Here is an 18,006-nt window from a genome sequence, read left to right as displayed (position 1 = left end):
ATCAATGGATTCTACTCCAGCCTGATTGAGAACCGACAGATGATTAGCTGTGCTGTGACAGAGCATAGGAACGTTTTCACTGAGAGGATGGGAAGTAGCCACTGACAACGGTGACACCCTACATAGAGCTTGCCATGGAAGGAGCCTTGCGTGTGTTGAAGGATTTCAAGGAAGAGTTGAAGTTCAAAGGACAAAGCATCTCCAAAACTCCAACATATTCCCCATTACTGCACAACAAGTAACGCTAGTATTCTCTATTATTTCAACTTACAATTTTAAATATTTTGGCTTCTTACAACTAAATCCAAATAACTTTATTGGCCTCCTGACTAAGATTAATAAAATAAACATTGATTGCTTCAAACCAATAATCTCCGTGGGATCGACCCTTACTCACGTAAGGTATTACTTAGACGACCCAGTGCACTTGCTGGTTAGTTATACGAATCACAAATTCGTGCACCAGTGAACAATCTTCCCTCTGACCAAAGTTTGATAGTCATAGAAGGTGGTTTCAGCTATCTTCTGCTTGTCTGTTTGCCACAGATTATAGTAGAATTCCTGAACCAAGTTTCTTCCCACCTTTGTTTCAGGATTAGCTAGGATTTCCCAGCTCCTGTTTCGAATTTGCTTTTGGATCTCCGGATATTCGTCTTCTTTCAGATCGAATTTAACTTCTGGGATCACTGACCTTAGAACCATTATTTTGTAGTAATGGTCTGAATGTTCTTTGGTTAAGAACTTCCCTTGATTCTAAAGTGGTTTTGGAATATTCTCTTTCTTGCCTCTTGGAGTGGTTTGTTTTTCCTTAGGAGCCATGATCTTGGTGGGTATTGGTTTAGTGATCACGAATAAACACACCAAACTTAGAGGTTTGCTTGTCCTCAAGCAAAAGAAAGGAAAGAAGAGGGATAGGAGGAGAGCCAATTTCAAATTGTGGAGGAGAGGATGGAGGTTGAATGTGGATTTAAAGGGAAGGGGTGGTGGCTTTTCGAAAATTTTGAAAACGATAAGACAGAAGATATGATTTGTAAAAGATAAGTATGATAGGAAAAGATATAATTTAAAATTTGAAAAGTTATGAAAGATATTTGAAAAAGATAAATCTGAATTTTGAAAAGAAGATATGATGAGTTTAAAAAGATTTAAGAAGAATTTAAAAAGATAATTGAGTTTTGAAAAAGGTTTAAAAAGATTTTGAAGAAGAATTAAGAAACAAGTTTTGGATTAAATATTTTTGGAATTGAAGTTGAAAGATGAGAGTCTGTAACATGTTTATGTAAGAAATCATGAATTGAAACATGAAAAATGGAAAAAACTTAAAGTGAAAAATGAATTTACCTCCTCCCCATAATCCTGGTGTTAAACGCCCAAACGCTGCATGTTTTGGGCGTTTAACGCCCATTTGCAGCTTCTTCTGGGTGTTTAACGCCCAGCTGTAGCATCTGGCTGGCTTTAAATGCCAGAAAATCCTTTATCACTGGGCGTTTTTCTGAATGCCCAGGATGCTGCGAATCTGGCATTAAACACCCAGAAGTTGCTTCTTTCTGGCGTTTAATGCCTAGATGGCTATCTCTACTGGTGTTAAACGCCCAGTAGATGCTCCTTTTGGGCGTTTAACGCCCAAAACAGCTCTTACTGGCTTTTTCGCACCAGTGAGCTTCTTTTTGCTGTTTTATCCTCTGAATCCTTATGTAACTCTGTGAACTCATGCAATTGCTATTTTACCTTGAAGATAATTAATATGAACCTGTAAAAAAGCTTTTTACTGGCTTTTTCGCACCAGCAAGCGCTTCTTTATTGTCTTTAGCTGGACTATTACTGAGCTTTAATCAAGTCTCAATTTTGAGCATTCTTTAATCAATTCTTTACTGCTTTCAAGATAATGTTTGACTCTCTGTCCATTAACAATGAACCTTTTGTTAGAATCATTATCCTGAAGCTCTACGTATCCATATGGTGACACACTTGTAATCATATATGGACCTCTTCATCGGGATTTTAATTTCCTGGGGAATAATCTGAGCCTAGAGTTAAACAGCAGAACCTTCTGCCCTGACTCAAAGACTCTAGATGATAGCTTCTTATCATGCCATCTTTTTGCTTTCTCTTTGTAAATTTTTGCATTTTCGAAAGCATTGAGTCTGAATTCCTCTAGCTCGTTTAACTGGAGCAATCATTTTTCTCCAGCTAACTTGGCATCAAGGTTTAGGAATCTGGTTGCCCAGTAGGCCTTATGTTCCAGTTCCACTGGCAAGTGACAGGCTTTTGCATACACAAGTTGGTATGGAGAGGTCCCTATAGGAGTCTTGAACGCTGTTCTGTATGCCCACAGAGCATTATCTAAGCTTCTTGCCCAATCCCTTCTACGGTTAATCACAGTCCGTTTCAGGATTCTTTTAAGTTCTCTATTAAAGACTTCATCTTGCCCATTTGTCTGTGGATGATATGGAGTTGCCACCCTGTGGCTAACTCCGTATCGAACCATAGCAGAGTAAAGCTGTTTATTGCAGAAATGAGCGCCTCCATCACTGATTAGTACTCTAGGGACACCAAATCTCCTGAAGATATGTTTCTGGAGGAATTTCAGCATTGTCTTAGTATCATTAGTAGGTGTTGCAATAGCTTCCACCCATTTGGATACATAATCCACTACCACCAGAATATAAGTATTTGAGTATGATGGTGGGAAAGGCCCCATAAAGTCAATACCCCGTACATTAAACAACTCAATCTCCAAGATCCCTTGTTGAGGCATGGCATAACTGTGAGGCAGATTGCCAGATATTTGGCAACTGTCACAATTAAGTACAAACTCTCGGGAGTCTTTATGGAGAGTAGGCCAATAGAAGCCACATTGGAGGACTCTTGTGGCTGTTCGCTCACTTCTAAAATGTCCTCCATATTGTGATCCATGGAAATGCCATAGGATTTTCTGTGCTTCTTCTTTAGGCACACATCTACGGATTACTCCGTCTACACATCTCTTGAAGAGATATGGTTCATCCCAAAGATAGTACTTTCACTACAAGAAAAATACCCATTCAGCCACACTTTTTTTAAGCTACATTTGAAAAGTGTAGCTCTCCGTGTTGCCTTTTTATATGAGAAAATGATACACAATTGTGGCATCATTTAAAAAGTGTAGCCTTAGGTATTTTAGAAATCACTTATAAAGCATAGCCGTAGGTTGATATCTATAGATTCACTTTTCGTATCAAAGGAGACGCTTTTAAAGAGTAGCCTATTTATTAAGTTTTGGGTGCATTTTAAAAGTGATGCCTAATGTGTCTAGAGTAAAAAATTAGACACTTGGTAAATTTTTTCCCTCTCCTCTTAACTTTTTCCCGGTGTAAAGCACACACTGTAAGCTAACACTTGGTGAAAATTTTCATTCCCTCCAAAGCTCAGAATTGAAGTCACCTTCTCAGTAGAGAAGAAAACCTTCCTGCACTCCTGCACCGCGAGAAGGAAACCCTGCCTCTTGCACCGCGCGAAGAGCGTGAAGCCTCAGTGTTGCGAAGATCATCGCACCCTAGTCCCCACTCACCACTCAGCGCCACACCGACGTGAAGATCGTGAAGCTCACACCATCGTGAACCCTCCTGCATTGATCATCGCGCGGCGCCCATACCACCGTCGTGAACCTTCCTGCACTGATCTCCGCACCACTCATGAATTCGCCACTCACCGTCACCTGCGCCCTCCTGCATTGATCGTCAGCTGCGCCCTCACCATCGTCATCTCTGCGCTCAGCTCGTCCTCTCTGCGCTCACATCGTCGAGAAGGTATTCTATAGATTTCCGTTTGGTTCTGAAATTTGGGTGGTTTAGAGTTCCAATTTTAGGGTTTTTAATTTGGGGGTTTGGTATAATAATCTGGTTTATATGCAATTGTGAAATGTGAATTGATGAACAAGCCATGTATTGTTGATGAAAATGCATACTATTTATTTATTTCCATCCGCGTCTACTTGTTATTCTTACCTTTGCGCATTCTGGTTCCTTTCTCCTTTGAATCTGCTGCTGCTTGTGCAATCTGATAATGAGCATTTTTTTTGAATGGTTGAGTATATGGCTAAATTTATTGCTTTAATCACTAGGTGCTGTGTTAAGGAAGAAACAAATTTTTTTCTGCAACCCAGCATGTTTAAGGAGTGTCGCAAGCTTCTACTGCTGTCTCTGGACGAGAAATCCACAGGCTACTGTTAGGGAGGTCTAGAAGACGATGAAGGCATAGGATGCCAAATGCTGACAGGTAAATTCGGAGATGAACTACATAGATATGGGGAGTAAGCTTCGCTTCTGCATTAGTGTGCCAGATACCTTGGCATGGCTTGTTTTGTTGCTATGCCCAACGATTTTTATTATTTAATTAGCAGAGTATAGAAGTTGAGACCCTGTTCTGGTTATATTACTATCTTATCTGTCGACTGATATTTGCATCACTTTACTAGCTTCTTTTAGCTTTTCGAATTAATTGTTTTAAAAGGCAATGCAATTTCATGGCGCTCACTGCCTCCTTGATTTCTAGGTTTAGCATATCAATGTCATTATTATTTTAGATCACATAGGTTTGGACTGGCTGGCTGTCATTAGATCACAGAAAGTGGTCAACTGAATAGGGTATTTACTGAAATTATTTTTGTGATAGAAAAGAATTTCAAATTTGTTTGGGGCAATATGCAAAAGAGAAGGTTGTTACTTGTTAGTGGATTAGCAACTTATTTGGCAGGTGAAAATATCCTGGTAGCTTTCTCATGTAATTTCACCTGAAATTCAAATGAGTTCTATTGCACTTTGCTACTTGCAGGGTGGGACTGTTTCGGCTATGACATTAGATATGGGAATACTTCTTGGGGTAAGCCTTTCAACATCCTTTTTGACTTTTTACAATGACTTGATGTTTTTAAAACTTTTGGAACTAAGTCTATTTTTTTATTAGATCACTTGTGTTAACAGGAAAAATCAATTAGTATTGTATATTACAGCCTGCTTTTCAACATATTTCTTGTCAAGTTGTTTCTTCGAAAGCTTTTTAAGAAAGGTGGGGGCCTAAAAGTACTTAAGGTGATTTGGATGCTAATTTTTAGTTTTGTTTGTAACCCGGTTTCCGTAAGCACCTGCTCCCCTCTAAATTCTTCAACTTGAATACCCTTTTTTTCTTATTTATTGCTTATTTTAAATTTTATTTGTGATTTCATATATATATGTATATGCAGGATGCTGAAGTGAGGCAGAAGAAGCTTTAGTGTTATACTGATATTGACAGGTTGGTGTTCACTTTGTATAATCAAATTTATAAAAATATTACCAGAATAGAAAATATTTAGTTGTCAAGTAAAAGTGGAAGGTGATGTTTTGGTATCTGTTGTATATTAATTCATATGATATTGTAATGAAGCACAGCTGCTTCGAATTTTAGTGCTATTCTGAGTTTGACATGTGCAATTTGGTTTCTTTGTTTTAGGTTAAGGGTTTCCATACTATAGAATAGGTAAATACTATAACTCATGTGCCAGATACTTTGGACTTATAGTGGCTGTCTTACTATGCGAAGCTTATAGTTTTATATTAATGTGTGTGTGTATAAATACTATAACTCATGTGCCAGATACTTTGGACTTATAGTGGCTGTCTTCCTATGCGAAGCTTATAGTTTTATATTATTGTGTGTGTACTTGTGTTGACTTTATTTGAAATAGTGAAGACTGGTCCTAACAGTTTATGGATTACTATTTATTTTTTAATTTATGCAGGATCTGCAATTGGATTCAAGTTGGATAGTCTTTTAAAGCTTACTGACACTTGTGCTTCTAATAATAAGATGACACTGATGCACTATCTTTGCAAGGTATAATAACAATTGCACTATTTTTGACCTCTGCTCAAGATCAGGTAAATAGTTATTGTTCTGATTAGGGATTTTGAGGATTGGAACTTTTGATTAGGGGTTTTGATTATTGTTACTTGATGTATATATCTCCTCACTGTTATAAATTCCTTCATTGATAATATTTTAAGTTTTTTCTTTCTTATCATCTTGTACTTTGTTCAAGAGTTGTTGCAGTTGGGAGCTCCTGAGATTGTTCCAGATTATCCAATTCTTTCTGTTGACGACCTAGCAGATCAAATAGCCGAGGTTCTCAACTCTTTTGGGTGAGTAAGTTCAAGCTTAATCTGTAATTGATTTCCATTTAATGACATAAAGAAAATTAGTTTACACCAATTTCCATTAGGCTTTGACTATTGGCAGTTGTTCATTTTGAGAAGGCAATCTGACCCCGACATTCTTTTTGTCTACAGTCTTAGTGCAGTAATGTGCATATGAGTAGCTGTCGGGGCTTACATTCTTACCTTATTTGCTGTAAGTTATTATGTTGGTGCTATGCAGCCTCTCCCCTTTTTAAATTACATTAGAGTTTCAATAATGGATCGTTCAATTTTTCTAATGTTTTTATGTGTTTACTGTTTACAATAGATGAAGTATAGACAACGTGTACTTGGTTTGATATTTGTTTCACCTCTATGCAAAGAACCATCTTAGACTGAGTGGTTGTGCAACAAGGTTCTTTTTCTATCCCTAAAACACTATGTTGTCTTGTAAAAGTAAATGTTACTTCTTTCTTATGATTTTGGTAACATATGTAGGTCATGTCAAATTTACTCTATTTTTGTGGCATGTGCGGGGTGGCAAAGGAAATGTTGCTGAAGCGGTACTATAGCAAGGTATACTTTGTACATCCAAATTCCCTCTTTCTACTTCCATTTAGTGAGGCTGAGTTATTTGCTTTTATTTATGGTGATAGGACATTCGAGGTGGTGCTCAATTCCCAGACTCAAATATAGTTAAAGCTTACCGAAGGGTTAGTGATTATTTTTTGTTATTGTACAACAATTCTATTATTTCTGCTTCATTAGTGCTTCTGATCACTCTTGCTGGTTTCATTTGTGAATTTAGTTTATTATGCATATTATTTTTTATTATAAGGCATATTATGTCCAAACTGGCAGGAGAGAGTGAAAGCAATCTGAGGAAAGCATTTGAAGAGGCTGAAAAGAATGCACCATCCATCTTCTTCATTGATGAAATTGATTCTATTGCACCCAAGAGGGAGAAGACACATGGTGAAGTTGAAAGGAGGATTGTTTCACAGCTTCTTACTCTTATGGATGGATTGAAATCTCGTGCTCATGTTATCGTTATTGGAGCTACCAATCGCCCAAACAGCATTGACCCAGCATTGAGAAGGTTCGGTAGATTTGATAGGGAAATTGATATTGGTGTTCCTGATGAAGTTGGTCGACTTGAAGTTCTTCGTATACACACTAAAAACATGAAGCTCTCTGATGATGTAAGTTTCATTGTCTCTTAACTTTGTTGGTGTCTATACACTCTACCAGGTTGGGCATGCCATGCTGTGGCTCTGGTTGTAGGTTGTTCATTAATTCTTTAATGTTCTTAAATTTTCTGTTGCTTAATTCTAGCGCCGCTGTCCTAAAGTAGTGAAGAGTATATTTGAGATGTATGAATTTTCTGTTGCTTAAATAATAGTGAAGAGTATATTTGAGATGTATGAATTTTTACAGTTAACTTTATTCTAGTACTTTTGGATCAATATTATAGATATATTTTGGTTAGAGATAATTTTTATTATATAAAGAAATTATTTAATATAATTATGTATTTTTTTATTTTGTAATATTCAACTCATTTAAATAAAAATGCAGAATTATTATACATGTAATCATATTAACTGTTATGTTGTATTAATAATTATTAGATAATTATATATATACACAGAAAAAAAAGACCTAAGGCTACACTTACATACAGTAGCTATAGTATACAAAAAAAATAAACGAGACCTAAGGCTACACTTATATACAGTAACTATAGTATACAAAAAAAAAAGAGGGACCTAAGGCTACACTTATAAAAAGTAGCTATGGTATACAATGTGGCTACGCTTTACAAGTGATGCAGTAGCGTTGAAAAGCGTAGCCTATTCTAGAAAAATGAAAGCTGAAAAGCGTAGCCTTTGGTCCTGGACAGCATCACTTGAAAAGCGTAGCCTATTCCCAAACGTCAAAAGCGTAGCCCTTGGTGCAGAAAAGCGTAGCCTTTGAGAATAGGCAACGGCCGAATAGGAATCACCCCAAAAAGCGTAGCTGTAGCCCAAAAAGCGTAGCCGTAGCCTAAGGCATCATTTTTTTCACTTTTGGCTACACTTTTCAAGTGTACCTGAATGGGTGATTTTCTTGAAGTGCTTGCATCTGTGATCAATTTCTTTGATTGTTGCCTGCTATACTCTTTGGGTATGAATCTCACAGCCTTATAATTTGCAATGTCTGCAAACCATGGTACTTCCTGGATGGCAAAGAGTTGCTCATCTGGAAAGTTTTCAGAGATCTTAGTAAGAGGGAGGGACGCCCCTTCTACTGGTTCTATTCTGGACAGGTGATCTGCTACTTGGTTCTCTGTCCCTTTTCTGTCTCTTATTTATATATCAAACTCTTGCAGAAGCAACACCCATCTTATGAGTCTGGATTTTGAATCCTGCTTTGTGAGTAGATATTTAAAAGTAGCATGGTCAGTATACACAATCACTTTTGATCCTACTAAATAAGATCTGAATTTGTCAATGGTGTAAACCACTGCAAGTAACTCTTTTTTTGTGGTTCTGTAGTTCTTCTATGCATTGTTTAAAATACGACTGGCATAATAAATAACATGCAGAAGCTTGTCATGCCTTTGTCCCAACACTGCACCAATGGCATGGTCACTGGCATCACACATTAGTTCAAATGGTAATGTCCAGTCTGGTACAGAGATGACTGGTGCTGTGACCAGCTTAGCCTTCAAAGTCTCAAATGCCTGTAGACACTCCTTATCAAAGATAAATGGCGTGTCAACAGCTAGCAGATTACTCAAAGGTTTGGCAATTTTTGAAAAATCTTTTATAAACTTCCTATAGAATCCTACATGCCCCAGAAAGCTTCTGATTGCCTTAACATTGGCAGGTGGTGGTAATTTTTCAATTACCTCTACCTTAGCTTGATCCACCTCTATTCCCTTGTTCGAAATTTTGTGCCCAAGGACAATTCCTTCTATCACCATAAAGTGACATTTTCCCTGTTTAAAACTAGGTTAGTCTCTTGGCACCTCTTTAGAACAAGTGCTAGATGGTCAAGACAGGAGCTAAATGAGTCTCCAAATACTGAAAAGTTATCCATGAAGACTTCCAGAAAATTTTCCACCATATCAGAGAAAATAGAGAGCATGCACCTTTGAAAGGTTGCAGGTGCATTGCACAGACCAAATGGCATCCTTCTGTATGCAAATACTCCGGATGGACATGAGAATGCTGTTTTCTCTTGATCTTGGGGATCTACTGCAATTTGATTATAACCTGAATATCCATCCAGGAAGCAGTAGTATTCATGACCTGCTAGTCTTTCTAGCATCTGGTCTATGAATGGTAAAGGAAAATGATCCATTCTGGTAGCTGTATTGAGCATTCTATAATCAATATACATACGCCACCCTGTAACTGTTCTTGTAGGAACCAGTTCATTTTTTCATTATGAACCACTGTCATGCCACCCTTCTTAGGGACGACTTGGACAGGGCTTACCCAGGGGCTATCAGAAATAGGATAAATAATCCCAGCATCTAGTAATTTAGTGACCTCCTTCTGCACAACCTCCTTCATGGCTGGATTCAGCCGCCTCTGTGGTTGAACCATTGGCTTAGCGTCACCCTTCAATAGGATCTTGTGCATGCATCTGGCTGGGCTAATGCCCTTAAGATCATTAATGGACCACCCAAGAGCAGTCTTGTGTGTCCTTAGCACTTGAATTAGAGCTTCCTCTTCTTGTGGCTCTAAGGTAGAGCTTATGATTACAGGAAAGGTATCACCTTCTCCCAAAAATACATATTTCAGGGATGGTGGTAATGGATTGAGCTCGGGCTTGTGAGGTTTCTCCACTTCCTGAGGTATTTTCAGAGGTTCTATTATTCTCTCTGGTTCCTCCAGATTAGGCTGAGCATCTTTAAAGATATCCTCTAGCTCTGATTCGAGACTCTCAGTCATATTGACCTCTTTTACCAGAGAGTTAATAATATCAATGCTCATGCAGTCGTTTGGGTTGTCTGGATGCTGCATAGCTTTGACAACGTTCAACTTAAACTCGTCCTCATTGATTCTCAGGGTTACTTCCCCTTTTTGGACGTCAATGAGGGTTCGTCCAGTTGCTAGGAAAGGTCTTCCTAGAATGAGAGTTGCACTCTTGTGCTCCTCCATTTCCAGCACTACAAAGTCAGTGGGAAAGGCAAATGGCCCAACCTTGACAATCATGTCTTCAATCACGCCTAATGGGTATTTAATGGAGCCATCAACAAGTTGGAGACATATCCGGGTTGGTTTGACTTCTTCAGTCAAACCAAGCTTTCTGATAGTAGATGCAGGTGTTAGGTTGATACTTGCCCCAAGATCACATAGAGCTTTCTTGGTACAAGTACCCTCTAATGTGCATGGTATCATAAAGCTTTCGGGATCTTTAAGCTTTTCTGGTAAACTTTTCAGAATGACTGCACTGCATTCTTCAGTGAGGTAAACTTTTTCAGTTTCTCTCCAATCCTTCTTATGACTTAAGATCTCTTTCATGAACTTAGCATAAGAGGGTATTTGCTCAAGTGCCTCTACAAACAGAATCTTTATTTCAAGAGTCCTGAGATAGTCTGCAAAGCGGGCAAATTGCTTATCATGTTCTGCTTGGCGGAGTTTCTGAGGATAAGGCATTTTGGCTTTGTATTCCTCAACCTTAGTTGCTGTAGGTTTATTACCTACAGATGTGGGTTGAGAAGCCTTTTTAGAGGGGTTGCTATCAGCACTTGTATGTGTCTGATCCCCCACTGGCGTTTGAATGCCAGGGGTGGAAGCTGGAGTGGCGTTAGATGCCAACTCCTTACCTGTTTCTGGCGTCTGAACGCCAGAACTGAGCTTTCTTTGGGCGTTCAATGCCAACTTCTTGCCTATTTCTGGCGTTTGAACGCCAGAACTGAGCATGGGTTGGGCGTTTAACGCCAGCCCTTCACCCTTTTCTGGCATTTGAGCGCCAGAATTATTCCTCTCTGAGCTCTTACTATCCTCAGAGGGATTTTAGGTAGCAGTTTGTTCATTTCTTGGCTTCCTGCTGCCTTGAAGTGAGGTATTTAATGTCTTCCCACTTCTTAATTGAACTGCTTGGCACTCTTATGTTATTTGTTTTGATAATTGCTGTTCTGTTTGCTTCAACTGCACTTCCATATTCATATTAGCCATTCTTGTGTCTTGTAGTATCTCCTTGAATTCAGCTAGCTGTTTTGTTAGAAAATCTAATTGCTGATTGAATTTAGTAACTTGTTCTGCAGGACTGAGTTCAGCAGTTACTATTTTAGCCTCTTTTTTCATGGAAGGTTCACCGCTTAGGTACAGATGCTAATTTCTGGCAACTGTATCAATGAACTCTTGAGCTTCTTCAATTGTCTTTCTCATATGGATAGATCCACCAGCTGAGTGATCTAGAGAAATCTGAGCTTTCTCTGTAAGCCCATAATAGAAGATCTCTAACTGTACCCAGTCTAAAAACATTCCAGAGGGGCATTTTCTTAGCATCTCTATGTATCTCTCCCAGGCATCATAAAGGGATTCATTATCTCCTTGTTTAAAGCCTTGGATATTTAGCCTTAGCTGTGTCATCCATTTTAGAGGGAAATATTGATTCATGAATTTTTCTGACAGCTGTTTCCATGTCCTTATGCTAGCCTTAGGTTGGTTATTTAACCACCTCTTAGCTTGGTCTTTTATAGCAAATGGAAATAATAATAATCTGTAGACATCCTGATCTACTTCCTTATCATGCACTGTGCCAGCATTTTGTAAAAAATGTGCCAGAAACTCTGTAGGTTCTTCCTGTGGAAGACCGAAATATTGGCAACTTTGCTGCACCATGATAATGAGCTGAGGATTCAACTCAAAACTACTGACTCCGATGGAGGGTATATAGATACTACTCCCATATGAAGCAGTAGTGGGGTTAGCATATGATCCCAGAGTACTTCTGGACTGTTCATTTCCACTTAGGTCCGTGATAGAGAAAGGAAGATGATGTGGATTTATTTTATTATATAAGAAAGATAATTTTCGAAATAATAAAATGAAATAAAATAAAAACTAAAACAAAAAGAATAAAAATAAGAAATTTGAAAATATTTTATGAAGAATTTCGAAAAAGTGAGGAGAGAGAAAGTGGTTAGGATGTTTTTGAAAAAGATGTGATTTTTTTAAAATTCTTAAAAGCATAAGATTTTGAAAAATTGTGAAATTGAAGTCTGAATTCTTATGAAAAGTTTCAAAAAAAATGTTTAAAAAAAATTAGAAAAAATAAATTTTTTTGATTTTTGAATTTTATTATGAAAAAGAAAAACACACAAAACACACAAGACTTAAAATTTTTAAATCCAATGCTCCTTGTTTTCAAAAATTTTGGAGGGAAAACACCAAGGCACACCAAACTTAAAAATTTTAAGATCAAAGCACAAAGAAGACTCAAGAACACCTTGAAGACTCACAAGAACAACAAGAACAAAAGATAGAACACCAAACTTAAAATTTTTTACAAAACCACAATAAAATTTTTTAAAATTAAAGAAAAATTAACAAGAGAACATCAAACTTAAAGTTTGGCACAAGATTTAATCAAAGAAAAATTATTTTTAAAAAGATTTTAAAAAGAAAAACTCAAAGGGGCAACTATTCCCAAGAAAATAGATACATTCAACAAATGCAAGGATTGAACAGATAAAAACTATTTTTTATGACAAAAACACAAAGGACACCAAACTTAAAACATGCAACTAGACTCAATGAAAAACTAACAATTAATAGAGAAAAATAATATTTTTGAAGAATTTTTTTTTAAAAAGGAATAATAAAAGATGCAATGCTAGTGACTCTAAACCAAAAAGACAAATTTTTCCTAATCTAAGTAACAAGATTCACCGTCAGTTGTTCAAACTCAAACAATCCCTGGCAACGGTGCCAAAAACTTGGTGCATGAAAATCACACTCACACTATGTAATTCCGCACAACTAACCAACAAGTGCACTGGGTCGTCCAAGTAATACCTTACGTGAGTAAGGGTCGATCCCACAGAGATTGTTGGCTTGAAGCAAGCTATGGTTATCTTATTATTCTTAGTCAGGATACCGATAGGGTTCTTTAGTTTCAGTTGTAAAAAGTGAAAGAGCATGAAAAGAGAAATGGTTACGCTGTAATGGAGAATGTGTTGGAGTTTTGGAGATGCTTTGTCTTCTGAATCTCTGCTTTCCTACTGTCATCTTCTTCACGCACGCAATGTTCCTTCTGTAGCAAGCTGTGTGTTGGTGGATCACCGTTGTCAATGGCTACCATCCGTTCTCTCAGTGAAAATGGTCCAAATACGCTGTCACCACACGTCTAATCATCTGTCGGTTCTCGATCATGTCAGAATAGGATCCACTGATCCTTTTGCATCTGTCACTACGCCCAACACTCGCGAGTTTAAAGCTCGTCACAGTCATCCAATCCCTGAATCCTACTCGGAATACCACAAACAAGGTTTAGACTTTTCGGATTCTCAAGGATGCTGCCAATGGATTCTAGCTTATACCACGAAGATTCTGATTAAGGAATCCAAGAGATATTCATTCAATCGAAGGTAGAACAGAGGTGGTTGTCAGGCATGCGTTCATAGATTGAGAATAGTGATGAATGTCACGGATCATCACCTTCATCATGGTTAAGTACGAATGAACACCTTAAAGAGAAACAAGCGTGTTTGAATAGAAAACAGAAATAATTGTATTAATTCATCGAGATGCTGCAGAGCTCCTCACCCCCAACAATGGAGTTTAGAGACTCATGCTGTTAGAGAATACAACGTTTAGATCTAAAAATATCATGAGATCCAAAAAAAGTCTCTAAAAGTTGTTTAAATACTAAACTAGTAACCTAGGTTTACAGAAAATGAGTAAACTAATATAGATAGTGCAGAAATCCACTTATAGGGCCCACTTGGTATGTGCTGGTGTTGAGACTTGAGCTTCTCATGTTCCTGGGCTGTTTCAGGAGTTAAACGTCAAGTTGTAACCTATTTCTGGCGTTTAACTCCAACTTGTAACCTGTTTTTGGCGTTCAACACCAGAATGCAACATGGAACTGGCGTTAAACGCCAGTTTACGTCGTTTATCTTCGTGCATAGTATGGACTATTAATATTTCTTGAAAGCCCTGGATGTCTACTTTCCAACCCAATTGGAAGCGTGCCAATTGGACTCCTGTAGCTCCAAAAAATCCATTTCGAGTGTAGGGAGGTTTGAATCCAACAGCATCAGCAGTCCTTTTTTGGCCTGAATCAGATTTTTACTCAGCTCCCTCAATTTCAGCCAAAAAATACCTAAAATCATAGAAAAACACACAAACTCATAGTAAAGTCCAGAAATATGAATTTTGCCTAAAAACTAATAAAAATATACTAAAAACTAATTAAAACATACTAAAATCTATATGAAATTACCCCCAAAAAGCACATAAAATATCCGCTCATCAACCACCACCTCAATATACACCATCTCCATATCCTTATCAAGAGGAACCACCTCCGTATTATGAGCCCTTTCTCCCAATAAATGAACCCTCCTATCCACCCCAAACCTCCATGGAGAACACACTTACCTCTCTCATTGGTCTCACCTCTAAACTCCAAAATCTTATATCCCGCATGGACTAACCCTATACCTCCAATATTCAACCCTCAAGCTTCACTGCACCACCACCCTCTGTGCAAGAATACCCATATCCATCAACCCAAGAGCAACACGATCCCAATTATGCTAGTGACATGGACCAAGAGAAAAGAGATCGCCTTCGGGTCGCAATGGATCGGTTACACGCGGCCTTATTTCGAAAGGAGCAAGATGTGGCCCAAAATGTGGAGGTAGAAGAGACCCTTGAAGATGAAGGGGTAGCTGAAGAAAGTTGTCATGGAAAGGAAATCATTAAGGAGGAGTACGATTTTATACTAAAACAACTGGACGAAGCAGTAAGTATTGAAGAGGAGGAAGTGGTTGAAGACCTGGGAGATGTGGAACCTCCATGGGAAAGTCCAATCATAGAGCCTCCTTCCATGGTGTCTGATGTTGATGTTGAGGAGGGTGTACAACCTCCAACGCATATCATGGTTGAAGACTTTGAAGAGGTTAATCAAGAGATGGAGATTAATGAAGAAGAAGCACAACCCCCCATGCCCTTGGTAAGCAATAAAGAAATTATTGAATTGGAAGAAAGCTACCAAGAGGAAGAGGTTGATATTGAAGAAGCTTGCAAAGAGGTGGAAGTTATCCAGGGAGAACACAAGGGAATGAAACTTGCAAGATCACTAGAAACACCTCTCCCAAGGCCATTACCATCCAATACAACATTCAAGTGGGTAAAATTACTATCCTTAACCTTTATTTTCCCACTTGAATATGGGCTACTAGAGACGGATGGTCAACTTAGAGCTTTTTGTGGCATTAAGAACAATAGGAAGATGGTTAGTGGTAAGAGTTGTCAGGTAAGGTTCAATATGGTTGTATGCTCCAAGTTGAAATGCAAAGGTTGGTGTAGTGCTTAATTGAATGGGTCTAGGAAGTTTTTTGGCCGCTTCAGTGAGAATTCAGATTACTTGCCACCCGGTTGGAAAAATGATGATCAACAAGAAGATAGGTGCAAAAGCAAGGTCTGGGACCCCGGAATTTATTCCAGCAATCAATACTTTTGGGGCCTTGTCACCTACTTTAACTTGCTTGAAGGCTCTTTACGCCTAGTTTGGGATCCCATAGGCTATTGGAAGTACAAACATTTGTGGGGATTCCTGGATCAGTACAAGCAGAAGCCAGCATGACAAGGAGTTCACTAAATGTCCAACTTAAGGACAATAACTAAAAGTGCTAGGTAGGAGACAACCAACCATGGTATAATCATTCCTTTCTCTTTTCTTAGCTTTATTTAGTGACTCTTCTAATTATTACTGCATATAGTCTGCATTTGCATCTGCATATAAAAAAAGAGAGAAAAATGTGTTCCACGTTCACGCGCACGCGTCACATGCGACGCTAAAACCTTCAGAAGGTTACGCGGGAGTGTGCAAGAAGAGTGCCTTGCGCACGAGCCAACCCACGCGTACGCGTGGGTGACACGTGCGCGTCACCCGTATTTTAGTTAACCCATGCGTAAGCATCAGCGACGCGTACACGTGGATGGAAAACCGGTGTCAATGGGTGATTTGGCCGAGAGTTGTGCTGCCTTGGTGTTGGTAAATTGCTTTTAGCACAATCAGTGGTCACGCGTACGTCTGACCGACGCATACGCGTCACTTAAATTCTTGCTCAGCCACGCGTAAGTGTGGACGACGCTTACGCGTCGCCTTTTCTTTTGCACACCCACGCATACGCGTGGGCAACGCTTACGCGTTGCTTCGCAGACTCCATTCTTCTACTTTTCTCTCTCCTTTCTCATTCTTTCCTCTTCCTTTCCTACTTTCATCTCCTCCCTTTTCCCTCTCATCTTCTTTTCCTCATTTCATTTACATACTTTCACTCATTGCATTTTAACTTCATGCATGTTTTTATTTTCTTTTCTATGTTTATTATTTTTCTATTGGTGTTAAATGTTCTTATTCTACTATTGCATTCCTCTTGCTTTCTTTTGGTGCTTCGTGACTTGTTTCCATTGTTGGGTAATATTATTTAGATGTCAATGCTAATCTTTTATGACATTTGTTTTCCATTTGCATTGATGCGCACTTTTATTATCTTTCATTGCCCACACTCTCTCACCCATTATTGCAATTTTTGCACTACTCATATGCCATTTGCTTCTATTATTTTCCTACTTGCATGTTGTAGCTACCATGTAATTGAGACCCTCATTATTTGGCATCAACCCACCCATATTTTATTTGTTTCCTTATCTTTGTTTCTGGGTTACTTTTATTCCTTTTTCTCTTCTTTCAGGATGGCCACCGAGAAGGGAAAGGGAAAGCTTCTCAATGGGATAACCAACAAGTTCATCTGCACAATCTTTAGAGAAAAAGCGTCAGTGGAGCAACCCGTCCACTTGCACATCTTTGCAGGCACCGAGGATGGTGCAATCTTTAAGTGTGGGGAGGTCGATACTGACTTCCGCGGGTTAGTTAGTTCTTTCTCGACACTAATGTGGGATTTTCTTTGTTAGTTCATTGTTGCAATTGCATGTTTGATTGCATGTTTGTTACATTTTGTGCATATTTTACCACTACTTGGTTGAAGTAATAATTTCTTTTTCAAGAAACTTTTTTAGAGCATTGAACTAATTTGAATTAAAATTTTTGTAAAACTTGTTTGAAGAAATTTAATTTGGAACATGGTTTTAGAGCTCGAACACAAAACCAGTGAGATTTTGGGCTTAATTGATTGGTTGCAATTTATCAACCAATATTCTATTTTGTTGTGTGTGTTGTTCTCTCTAAAATTGTGATTTCTGTCTTGCTTAATTCTATATTTCCATGGTTTATTGTATGCATACACTTATGTTATTGAGGGCTTCTTTCACTAAACTTACATACCCATATGGCCTTATCCGTTTTATTATCCTTTGCAAACCAATTTTGAGCCTATTTTACCCCTTTGTTCTTTACTTTAGCACATCACTAACTCTAAGCGGAAAATAATAATGTCCTTAATTTGAATCCTTAGTCAACTTAGACTATTGAGAGTGTTCATGGATTAAGTGTGGGGAAATTGGGTTTGAAAATATCTAGTTTGAGAATTGGGTGTTCTATATTCTTGAGAAAATGTGAAAAATATTGAGGACATGTTTATGCATTCAATACCTCAATCATATGCATTGGGAAAAACAAAGAAAAGAAAATAAATACAAGAAAAATAAAAGAAAAAAAAGAA

The 18,006-nt window shown here is 38.2% G+C and overlaps 1 long non-coding RNA gene across 1 annotated transcript; it reads left to right on the top strand.

The window, feature by feature from the left end:
• Window positions 1-6,545: 6,545 nt before the first annotated feature.
• LOC107479477 (uncharacterized) lies at window positions 6,546-6,865 on the top strand. Its single transcript, XR_001590162.3, has 3 exons — window positions 6,546-6,567; window positions 6,651-6,728; window positions 6,809-6,865. It is a non-coding gene; the product is annotated as an uncharacterized LOC107479477 (long non-coding RNA).
• The last annotated feature ends 11,141 nt before the right edge of the window (window positions 6,866-18,006 follow it).

The sequence above is a fragment of the Arachis duranensis genome, chromosome 3 (assembly GCF_000817695.3).
Source record: "Arachis duranensis cultivar V14167 chromosome 3, aradu.V14167.gnm2.J7QH, whole genome shotgun sequence".
NCBI classification, from domain to species: Eukaryota; Viridiplantae; Streptophyta; class Magnoliopsida; order Fabales; family Fabaceae; genus Arachis; species Arachis duranensis.
The sequence above is the reverse complement of the archived record's forward strand: the minus strand, read 5'-3'. Positions and strand labels throughout refer to the sequence as shown.